Source organism: Chlorocebus sabaeus, chromosome 2, assembly GCF_047675955.1.
Source record: "Chlorocebus sabaeus isolate Y175 chromosome 2, mChlSab1.0.hap1, whole genome shotgun sequence".
NCBI lineage: Eukaryota > Metazoa > Chordata > Mammalia > Primates > Cercopithecidae > Chlorocebus > Chlorocebus sabaeus.
Window position 1 is genome coordinate 57,658,270 of NC_132905.1, and position 11,590 is coordinate 57,669,859.

Consider the following 11,590-nt stretch of genomic DNA (forward strand, 5'->3'; position numbering starts at 1 on the left):
GGAGGCGGAGCTTACAGTGAACTGAGATCCGGCCACTGCACTCCAGCCTGGGCGACAGCGCGAGACTCCGTCTCAAAAAAAAAAAAAATATTGCTTTTTCCTATACATTTTTATATCATTAAAATTAGAGAGGGGCTGGGCACGGTGGCTCATGCCTATAATCCCAACACTTTGGGATGCTGAGGTGGGCGGATCGCTTGAGTCCAGGAGTTTGAGACCAGCCTGGGTGACAGAGTGATACCCTGTCAGAGAGTATTTACAACCCTGTATGTTTTCCTCAACTTTATGACATAGCCTTTCCCATGTAACTAAAAACTTTGGCTGGGTGCAGTGGCTCACACCTATAATCCCAGTGCTTTGGAAGGCAGAGGTGGGAGGCCAGGAGTTTGAGAGCAGTCTGGGCAACATAGTGAGACTCTGTCTCTAGAAAAACAGTCAGAAAATTAGCTGGACTTGGTGGCACGCATCTGTGGCCCCAGCTACTCAGGAAGCTGAGGCATGAGGATTCCTTGAGCCCAGGAATTTGAGTATTTGTGCTCCTGACACTGTGCTCCAGCCTAGGTGACAGAGTGAAACCCTGTTTCAAAAAAAAAAAAAAAAAAGGCCAGGCACGGTGGCTCAAGCCTGTAATCCCAGCACTTTGGGAGGCCAAGAGGGGTGGATCACGAGGTCAGGAGATTGAGACCATCCTGGCTAACACGGTGAAACCCCATCTCTACTAAAAAATACAAAAAAAACTAGCCGGGCGAGGTGGCGGGCGCCTGTAGTCCCAGCTACTCGGGAGGCTGAGGCAGGAGAATGGCGTAAACCTGGGAGGCGGAGCTTGCAGTGAGCTGAGATCCGGCCTCTGCACTCCAGCCTGGGCAACAGAGCGAGACTCCGTCTCAAAACAAAAACAAAAACAAAAATCTTTGTCAACATTATTTAATGTTGTGAGAATTAACATAATGGATGTAAATTCTTTATATGCAAAGTCCTGCTGCTGTATTGGTAAGGAAGCTTTCAGTAACAATTCTCATGATGAGAGTGTATGCATTTTCTTTCTCTTAGGGCAAATACAGACCAACTCTTATGCTAAATATCTAGAGATAGTATCAAGTGTCTCCCACTTTTGAGTATATAGGAGGCAAGAATTTCTACCTGTTATTGTTTCAACCTAGCTTTTCCTAGAGCCTCTACTAAAGTGTTTAGGTAGCTGACCTTCTAGTTTGTACTTGGACTACTGTAGATTTCAGTGCTGATCATATGTTGCTTACTGCTACATTTTCAGTCTGAAAGACTTCTGCCATCTTCCTTTTCTCTTTGAAGTGTGTTTGAAAGGGAAGTGCTGTTACCAGAAACAGCCTGTAGTTCCTAGAAATCTAATGTGAGGTTAATGCTCTGAGGTGACCACATTCAAAATGTTCTGCCCTCCAGGCAATTGATGGGCTGGTCTAAAAATTTGGGGGAGGGGCCGGGCATGGTGGCTCATGCCTGTAATCCCAACACTTTGGGAGGCTGAGGCCAGGAGTTCAAGACCAGCCTGCCCAACATGATGAAACCTCATCTCTACTAAAAATACAAAAATTAGCCGGGCATGATGCCGGGCGCCTGTAATCCCAGCTACTCTGGAGACTGAGGCAGGAGAATCACTTGAACCTGGGAGGCAGAGGTTGCAGTGAGCTGAGATTGTGCCATTGCACTCCAGCCTGGGCAACAAGAGCGAGACTTTATTTCAAAAAAAAAAAATTTTTTTTAAGTTTGTAGTTTCAAACTAGTTTCTCACTTCAGGTTTGAATCAATATTCAAAAGCAGAAAACTAAACCCTACAATAACCATAGACATAGTTATTTTTGGGCAAAAATGTCCATCTATAACACCATAGAATAGAGTGGATAACTCCTATGGCAGATCGAACTGATTCTCAAACCATTTGATAGGTACCCATCTTGGAAATAGTTTCTTCCAGTATTCTCTCTGCATATGGGAACTGTTCTATATTCCTATCAGGTTTCAGCTCCTAAACTTCATGAAAATACAGCCTGTGCTGGTTTGGTTTTTTTGTATATTTGTTAGATTAAATGTTTGTTTATAATCTTATGCTTAGAATTTTCAGAGGCCTCTCCCTTGTTAATCTCAAACTTCTATGCCTTCTGTGGCATTCTCCTCGGTTGTAGTCCCTCCTCATAATAAGTTTTGATGCCAGTGAATTGAAACCATGGGGTTCATGTTCCTTTTTTAAAAAGCCAGTCAGCCTGAATAGGATATCATCTGAGCCCAGAGTGCGTAACAGCTGGAAGAAAGAGCAGGCCTAGGGCCAGCATGCCCTAAAAATGCTTTACTGTGGATAGTAGATTCAAATCATCTGGGAGCTTATTAGAACTGTAAGTTCCTTTTTTTTTTTTTTTTTTTTTTTTTGGAGATGGACTCTCTGTTGCCCAGGTTGGAGTGCAGTGGCATGATTTTGGCTCACTGCAACCTCCGCCTCCTGAGTTCAAGCAATTCTTCTGTGTCAGCCTCCAGAGTAGCTGAGACTACAGGTGTGTGCCACCATGCCTGGCTAATTTTTTGTTTGTTTGTTTTTTTGAGACAGAGTCTCGCTCTGTCACCCAGGCTAGAGTGCAATGGCGTCATCTCGCCTCACTGCAAGCTCCCCCTCCAGGGCTCATGCCATTCTCCTGCCTCAGCCTCCCGAGTAGCTGGGACCACAGGCGCCTGCCACCACACCCGGCTAATTTTTTGTATTTTTAGTAGAGATGGGGTTTCACCGTGTTAGCCAGGATGGTCTCGATCTCCTGACCTCATGATCCACCCGCCTTGGCCTCCCAAAGTGCTGGGATTACAGGCGTGAGCCACCGCGCCCAGCCAATTTTTGTGTTTTTAGTAGAGATGGAGTTTTACCATGTTGGCCAGGCTGGTCTGGAACTCCTGACCTCAAGTGATCCCCCCGCCTCGGCCTCCCAAAGTGCTGGGATTACAGATGTGAGCCACCGCGCCTGGCCAGAAATGCATGATCGTGAACCATACCCCAAACCCATCAAATCAGAATCTCTGGGACAGGAATCCAAGAATCTGAGTTTTAACAAGTCCTTCAGGTAATTCCAGCACACACTAACGAAGCCATATCCTAGAAATCCTTGCACGCATGAGAATAACCAGCTGTAAATGTTTATGAAGTGAAAAGCAGCATTACCAAACCCAGCTATTAGAGGAAAGTAACTGACTGAGCGAGCCGGCTGAATCAGTATCAGCTCTTGATGGCTGAGTGTCCTCACTCATGGAGGAAAGATAATGTAGAGTTGAAATGGGACTTGGAAAGCACGATGCACAGAGAAGTTAGGGTCACACTGTTCGAGGGCTCTGAAAGGAACATTCTTCAGGTGCTTTTCATGGTTGAGAATAGTGGTTAACTTCACTATCACCTCGACAGAAAATTCCCACCATGGGCGTGAAAGTCAGGGCTTCAGTCTTATTGATACATAAGTATGTAATAATGATACCAGATTTTCATCCAAGGTTATAAATGTTTGTATGTAGGTGCATTAAGATGTAAACTTGCAGTTAAACATTAAAACCTAGAATTCGATCTTGTTCCGTTTGAAAGGCCTTGGGGTGTTCAGAGCAATTCTCTTAAGGGTCAGTCCCAGCTGACTTGCATATTTTTCCTTTTCTAGATGGCAGACTGTGGGGGACTGCCCCAGGTAGTTCAGGTAAGGAAATTTTTTTTTAAACACCCATTTAATTCTGCCTCTCTGTCTGTGCGAAGATTAATGCCCTCTTGTTTTATCCCCCCAGCCTGGGAAGCTCGCCAAGGACTTCAAGTACTTTTTGCAGGGAATGGGCTACAGTGAGTAGTATACAACTTTCTATCTAGCAACAATTTAGGATTATTGGGGGCCAGTTTCACATCTGGGAGCCCACAATTCCTGAGATATAACCTCTGTGGCAGCTAGCCTTAAGCAAAGTAGAAACTGAAATGGTTATGGAACATTGATTTGTCCATATTTATGAGAAGCTAACACTCAGCACTTACTTTTTTCAGGCACTATATATTCTTTTGTTTTTTTTTTTTTTGTTTTTTTTTTTGTTTTGTTTTTTTTTGAGATGGAGTGTCACTCTCGCCAGGCTGGAGTGCAGTGGTGTGATCTCGGCTCACTGCAGCCTCTGCCTTCTGGGTTCAAGCAATTCTCCTGCCTCAGCCTCCCAAGTAGCTGGGACTACAGGCACATGCCACCATGCCTGGCTAATTTTTGTATTTTTAGGAGAGACAGAGTTTCACCATGTTGGCCAGGATGGTCTTGATCTCTTGCCTCAGCCACCCAAGTAGCTGGGACTACAGGCACATGCCATCATGCCCGGCTAATTTTTGTATTTTTAGGAGAGACAGAGTTTCACCATGTTGGCCAGGATGGTCTTGATCTCTTGACCTCGTGATCTGCCTGCCTCCGCTTCCCAAAGTGCTGGGATTACAGGCGTGAGCCACCACACCCAGCCTGTATATTCTTAATCTAAGAGGTCATTCTGTTATTAGTGCCATTTTATAGAAGAAGAAACTAAGGCTCAGAGAGACTAAGCACATTGCCAAGGGTAAAAATTCAGCTGCAGGGCCATGATTCAAACCCTGGCAGTCTGACTCCAAAGCCCAATTTTGAACCCCTGTAGCTTAGGCTGTCCTAGGTGTGAATCTGAAATTATGATTTGCATTTAAACTCAGCTGGTTAATAACTCCTGACCAAGAGAAATGAAACAGAGACGCAGGAGAAAAGGGCAGTATCCTTGGGAAAGTCTCCTCCACTCCAGGAGATGAACTTGGAGAGTGTTTTAGAGCAAGTCCAAGGGTGTGTCCATACCATACGCCATTGTCTTGGTCTTTTGTGTTGTAAGACCCCTGAGCTTTCTCATGGTCATAGAATTATCTACACTTGCTCCTTTCTTGGAGTTTTAAGAAAAACTCTTTCACCCAGGTACAGAGCTCCTTACCCAGTAAGGTGATTTTTCTCCTGTCTTTGGTATTAGTGTGGATAATGGTCATTGGAGAGCTGCCTGGTCAGCTGCTCTGGGCAGCTGGGCCCTGGGTGCAGCCCTGTACCTGCCAGGCAGACCATGTATGTCTTGTCTTAAGTGGCTGTGTCATCCTTGCCTGTGAGCCGCTACCAACCGAGCCCACACCCACAGCCTTGTGGCTCACTGGGAGGAGCAGGAGCCCCTCTCCTATCCCATTCTTATCCTTTTCCTATGAAATAGCTGATCTTCCAGCCCACTTCTGATCCAAAGCAAGATGACTGTTTATAGGCGAGAGGAAAACAATTGCCTTTGTCTAGTTGGGGAAAGTAACATTTGAGATGTTATTCAAGTATCTGTCAGCCTCACCTCCTCTCTGGGAGCTTAAAATAAAACTTTATCCCTGGCTTAGAGTATTCTGTCATGTCTACCAGGCAGCTGAGGTTGCCACTTGGCACTCTCGGATCACTAACCTGCCTTTTCCTGTGTCCATCCTGCTTCCAGTCCCATATGTGCAGCTCAGTCACCTGAGCACCGAGTCAGGTACCTTCCTCTGTGCTGGCCCCGCCCCGCCTTCCAGTCTCTCCTGGCTGCACTGGCTGCCTGCAGCATGTCCGCAGTCTTCCTGTGCAGTGAGAGCCCAATAGAACGTGGCTCAGTACACCCCAAGAGATTTAGCCTGCAGGTCCAGCCCTGGTCTCTCAGGAGGAAGAAAGGATCTGGTTGTAAGGGGCAGGCCTCCTCTTGTCATCCTAAATCCAGGGTCACAGCAGCAGCTGAAACTTGATAGGCAGGGCACATCTTCCACCGCCACCTACTAATCCTTGAATTAACCTCCAGACATAGGAATCCAAGGACAGCCTTGGCTCTAAATAGGAGGGTCAGAGCCTATGCCCAGAGAACTCTGCAGATGATAGCACCTTCTGACCCCAGCATTGAAATACAGCTAGGGGAGTGGCTGCTGCCCAGGAAGATAGGCAGGGAGGCTATATGCCAGGTAAGGCCCAGTCCCAGCCAAGCTGGAAGGACCTTAGAGTCAAGCAGTGGCAGAATAGGAGTCTGAGTTTAACACCTACCCCCAGAGCTCCTCCATCCCTGGCAACCTGTACCTCATCCCTGTGTCGAGGTCAGCTCCAAGCCAACCTGCCCTGCCCTTCACCTGCACTGTCCTACACATCTCCTCCCTGGTAGCAAGGTAGCCTGTGGACACGGATGGTAGTCTCGTTGTATCGGGCTTGCACTGTGTTTGTGAAACACCTTCATACTTGTGTGTTTGTCTTTCTTTTCTTTTGGTTTAGTCTTGCATGCACTGTAGGTTTTGGTTACCTGTTTGGGTTCCCAAAGCCTCCATTCTGTCACTGTCTGAATGGTGTGGGCATAGCTAAGAGGCCATACTCTGGACTTAGGGTTTCCCCTTGTTCTGTGGTGACTACAATCAGCTGAGATTCCAACCAGATCTAAAGGATTAAAGTGGCCTCACATATCACCACTCACCTAGAGCAAATAATACCAAATGGGGATGGCTATATCTTGTCCTGGGTGTCATTGTAAATGAGTCAGAAAAGCTAAACATAAAGCCTTTGGTGAGACTCCTAGGTTAGCTGGGCTTAACTAGGGCTTCATCTTCTAGTCCCCTTGGTTCTCTGTTACAGTACCATTGGCCGGCGTGACTCGACTCGCCCGATCACGAACCCACTCAACCTCGAGTACCCTCGGCTCTGGAGAAAGTCCCTTCAGCCAGTCTGTCACCAGCAATCAGACATATGGAACTCAAGAATCCTGTGAGTCCCCTGATGTCCTGGACAGACACTAGACCATGGAGGTGTCCTGCTAAGCAGATGCTCCTCCCCTGGACCGTTGCAAGTGCATCCTTCTTCAAATGACCACTCCATAATATAACATTTCATCCAACTAAACTGGCCTCTACTATCTTTAATTCATGCATGGCCACTGAACCTCTCTCTAGTAGCCTGGATTTATCATTCTCTCTGCCTGCCCACCCCCTTTTTTGTATAGCCCAAGAACCACTTCCATGCCATACTGTAACATTCCAACATCTTTAGCTGATCAGATCTCTCCATATCCTCTCTTGCCAGCTTTTTCCCGTGCTCCCCCAACTATGTATCGGATAAGATTCTTTGATCCCAACTCTATGTGTGTGCGAGCACGTGTGTCTCTGTTTGTGTGTGCATAGTTCTGTGGTTTTAGACACGCTTTCTTGTAGTGCTGCTGCAAAAAAACAAACAAGGGACTTATTTTGCATTCTCAATGGTGTTTTTAAGGGAATTAGGCAGAATAGATTTCTAGGTTGGGTAGGCCACTGCGTTCTCTTTTGTTTGCAAATTGGTCAACAAAATTTGCAGAGTGATTTCAGGAGAGAGCAGCTCTGAGGAATGTGGAAAATCATAATTGCCATCTGGACCATTGATTGATTGTGAGCAATAGTAGAAGGGTGCCTATTACATAGAGAGACTCCTTCTGTCCAAATGAATTTCTGTATACTCTTCTATAAATAAAAGGGAGGAATATATTCTGCTGGAAGCCCATGAACCATCGGTGAGGTTCCGATACAACATAAGAGTTTTTTCCAAGGAGTGAATGTGGCTTAATTACTGGACTCTCTTAGCACAGGAAGGTGGAAACAAAATGCCAGGCCTCTGCTCTGAAGAGCAAAACTGCTGTCGCTGCAGTATCTGATACTGGACATCCACATATCCACAAGAAGTGCCTCTTAGGTCTATGACGGAGAGTGTCTCCATTCCTCAGTTCCCAGAGAGGGGAGAGGTATGGCCTAAAAAGCATGTAGATGGTGGAGAAATGGGTGGGGAGAGAGGAACAACCATTAACATAGTATCATGTTTAATAAGTATGGCCTTGATTTCAGTAGATGTAATGGAAGCCAAATTAAATTGATACAGAACCCATTTCTCAGAATCTATTTTTTTTTTTTTTTTTTTTTTTTTTTGGAGACAGAGTCTCGTTCTGTCACCCAGGCTGGAGTGCAATGGCGCAAACTTGGCTCACCCTCTGCCCCCTGGGTTCAAGCGATTCTCCTGCCTCAGCCTCCCGAGTAGCTAGGACTACAGGCACCTGCCACCATGCCCAGCTAAGTTACGTATTTTTAGTAGAGATGGAATATCACCATGTTGGCCAGGCTGGTCTGGAACTCCTGACCTCAAGTGATCTGCCCGCTTCAGCCTCCCAAAGTGCTGGGATTATAGGCATGAGTCATTTTGCCCAGCCATCAGAAAGATTGTTAATCCTATGAACTCCCTTTTGTAGGAGGGAAAGGGCCACTCTGTAGGGGCAGCCCTGTCCAGGTAAAGTTGTTTTCAGCCTCCTGTCTACTGTTAAGTGAGGAAGTCACAGCAAGACAGAGAGTATTGCTGGAGGGTGAGAGAACTGTGGAGACCGACTGCCACATAGCAAGAGCCCAGCTCTTGGGAACGTTGAGATGTAAGCTCAGGGTTACACAGTTCCAAACCTTGGGAAGGGGCTTTTCAGACACACTGTTTGCTTTCTGCTGAGATAAGGAATGCATCACTCTGCCAGAGTACGACTTTTTACAGATTATTAAATAAAGCTGTATATGTCTCATTGTTACCTGATTGCTGGTGGTATTTCTTTCAAGCCATTCACTGGGGTTCAGGGTGGGACGAGTTGCTGTATACTGGTTCTGTGTTGGCATTTTCACATATGATTGCTTATCCACCAAGCAACACTGTCCATTTATAGGAGGAAATGAAGCCTGATGATAAATCATTTGCCCAAAGTCATACAGCCAATAACTCTAGCCAGGATCAAATCCTAGGGAATTATGCAGAATTCTATCTGATGTGTCTATATTTCCCTGAAGCCAAAAATCGTGAGAAGCCTGACAGTATTGTTTGTGATGGAGATGCTGAGGTCTTGAGAAGGTGGTCCACGTCACAGCTCTACCACCTGTGTGGGATTGCTGAGTCTCACTTCTCATTTAATAATCTGCAACCACTTGTCTGGGTTCCTCTAAGAGACCAGCCTGTGTTTCTCCAGAAATAGCTATATTTGTACCCATCAAGAATAATTTCAGACCGGGTGCAGGGGCTCACACCTGTAATCCCAGCACTCTGGGAGGCTGAGGTGGGCGGATCACCTGAGGACAGGAGTTAAAGACCAGCCAGGCCAACATGGTGAAGCCCTGTTTCTACTAAAAATACAAAAATTAGCCGGACATGGTGGTGCGTGCCTGTAATCCCAGCTACTTGGAAGGCTGAGGCAGGAGAATCACTTGAACCTAGGAGCTGGAGGTTGCCGTGAGCTAAGATCACACCACTGCACTCTAGCCTGGGCTACAGAGCGAGACTGTGTCTCAAAAAAAAAAAAAAAAAAAAGCCAGGTGTGGTGGCTCACACCTGTAATCCCAGCACTTTGGGAGGCCGAGGCGGGCAGATCACTGGAGTTCAGGAGTTCAAGACCAGCCTGACCAATATGATGAAACCCCATCTCTACTAAAAGTACAAAAAAAAAAAAAAAAAAATTAGCTGAGCATGGTAGCATGTGCCTGTAATCCCATCTACTTGGGAGGCTGAGGCAGGAGAATCACTTGAACCCACGAGGTGGAGGTTGCAGTGAGCCAAGATTGCACCATTGCACTCCAGCCTGGGCAACAAGAGTGAGACTCTGTCTCAAAAAAATAATAATAATCATTTCAGGAGACCACCATCTCAGATGAGTTTTCAATGACCCAGGGGCAAGTGCCAGCAAAAGTACATGTGGATTGCTACATCTGCGAGAGGCACTCGTAAAAAATGACATGGACCGCAGGGTGCAGTGGCTTACGCCAGTAATCCCAGCACTTTGGGAGGCTGAGGTGGGCAAATCACGAGGTCAGGAGATCGAGACCATCCTGGCTAATACAGTGAAACCCCATCTCTACTAAAAATACAAAAAATTAGTCGGCCGTGGTGGCGGGCACCTGTAGTCCCAGCTACTTGGGAGGCTGAGGCAGGAGAATGGCGTGAACCCAGGAGGCGGAGCTTGCAGACAGCAGAGATAGCACCACTGCACTCCAGCCTGGGCAGCAGAGCGAGACTGTCTCAAAAAAAAAAAAGGAAAAAAATGACATGGACCCTGCCCGTTCTTGCAGAGGAGTTGAAACAAATGTATGTGAACAGATCAAGATTACCAAGCTGAAGTCTTACAATGCAGGCCAGTGGTCCACAGAATGCTGACATGGGAAGGAATTGATCTGATGGCCTCAGTTGCCCTTTTTTTGTTTTTTGTTTTGTTATGTTTCGTTTTGACATGAAGTCTCACTCTATCGCCCAGGCTGGACTGCAGTGGCACGATATCTACTCACTGCAACCTCTGCCTCCTAGGTTCAAGCAATTCTTCTGTCTCAGCCTCCCGAGTCCTGGGACTATAGGCATGTGCTACCACATCCAGCTAATTTTTTGTAGAGATGGGGTTTCGCCATGTTGACCATGCTGGTCTGGAACTCCTGACTTTTAGTGATCTGCCCGCCTCAGCCTCCCAAAGTGCTGAGATTACAGGCATGAGCTACTGCACTGGGACTTTTTTTTTTTTTTTAAACAGTATCTTGCTTTGTCACCCAAGCTGGATGGCAGTGGTATAATCATAGCTCACTGCAGCCTCAAACTCCTGGGCTCAAGCCATCCTCCCACTTCAGCCTCTTGAGTAACAGAGACTACAGGCATGCACCACCATGCCTAGCTAATTTTTTATTTTTTGTAGAGACAGGGTATCACTTTGTTGCCCGGGCTGGACTTGAACTGCTGACTTCAAGTGATCTTGCCTTAGCCTCCCAAAATGCTAGGATTACAGGTGTGGGAATCAGCCCTTTATTGAGCATCTATATATAGGCCAGGCCCTTAATGCCTTCCTATAAATTTCCTTCTATTGATCCAGTGAGGTACATGCTATTCCCATTTTATGGATGCAGAAACGGGTCCAGAGATAACTAGTTTGTAAATGGTCACAAAACTAGTAAGTGGCTGTATGGGAAACAGTTTCCTCCACTACACTCAACAATTCCAACACTTCTGTGACCAAATGTATGAGCTTTTTTCCCATACCAACCAATTCTCCAACACCCCAGACACGGAGTAGATGTCTTAAATTATGACTCCAGCTTCCTGGAGTTAGCACAGACCCTACAGGTTAAGGGTTCAGGCCCACAAGACCTGCTTCAGATGCCAGTTGCAAGCAGTGGATCCCCAGGTTATTCATACTTCTGTCCACCCTGGCTACAAATTGGACCCCCTCCCTCAGGTTTGATAGTTTGCTAGGATGGCTCACAGAACTCAGGGAAACACTGAATTGACTGGTTTATTATTCAAAAGGATATGAGGCTGGATGCGGTGGCTCACACCAGTAATACTAGCACTTTGGGAGGAGGAGGATCACTTGAATCCGGGAGTTCAAGACCAGCCTGGGCAATATAGTGATCATAAGGTCAGGAGATCAAAACCATCCTGGCTAACATGGTGAAACCCCATTTCTACTAAAAATACAAAAAATTAGCTGGGCATGGTGGCAGGCACCTGTAGTCCCAGCTACTCGGGAGGCCGAGGCAGGAGAATGGCATGAACCCGGGAGGCGGAGCTTGCAG

The 11,590-nt window shown here is 46.5% G+C and overlaps 1 pseudogene; it reads left to right on the forward strand.

Moving 5' to 3' along the window:
- Positions 1–8,589, forward strand: part of LOC140709519 (protein NDRG3-like) — a 29,472-nt pseudogene extending 20,883 nt beyond the window's left edge.
- The last annotated feature ends 3,001 nt before the right edge of the window (positions 8,590–11,590 follow it).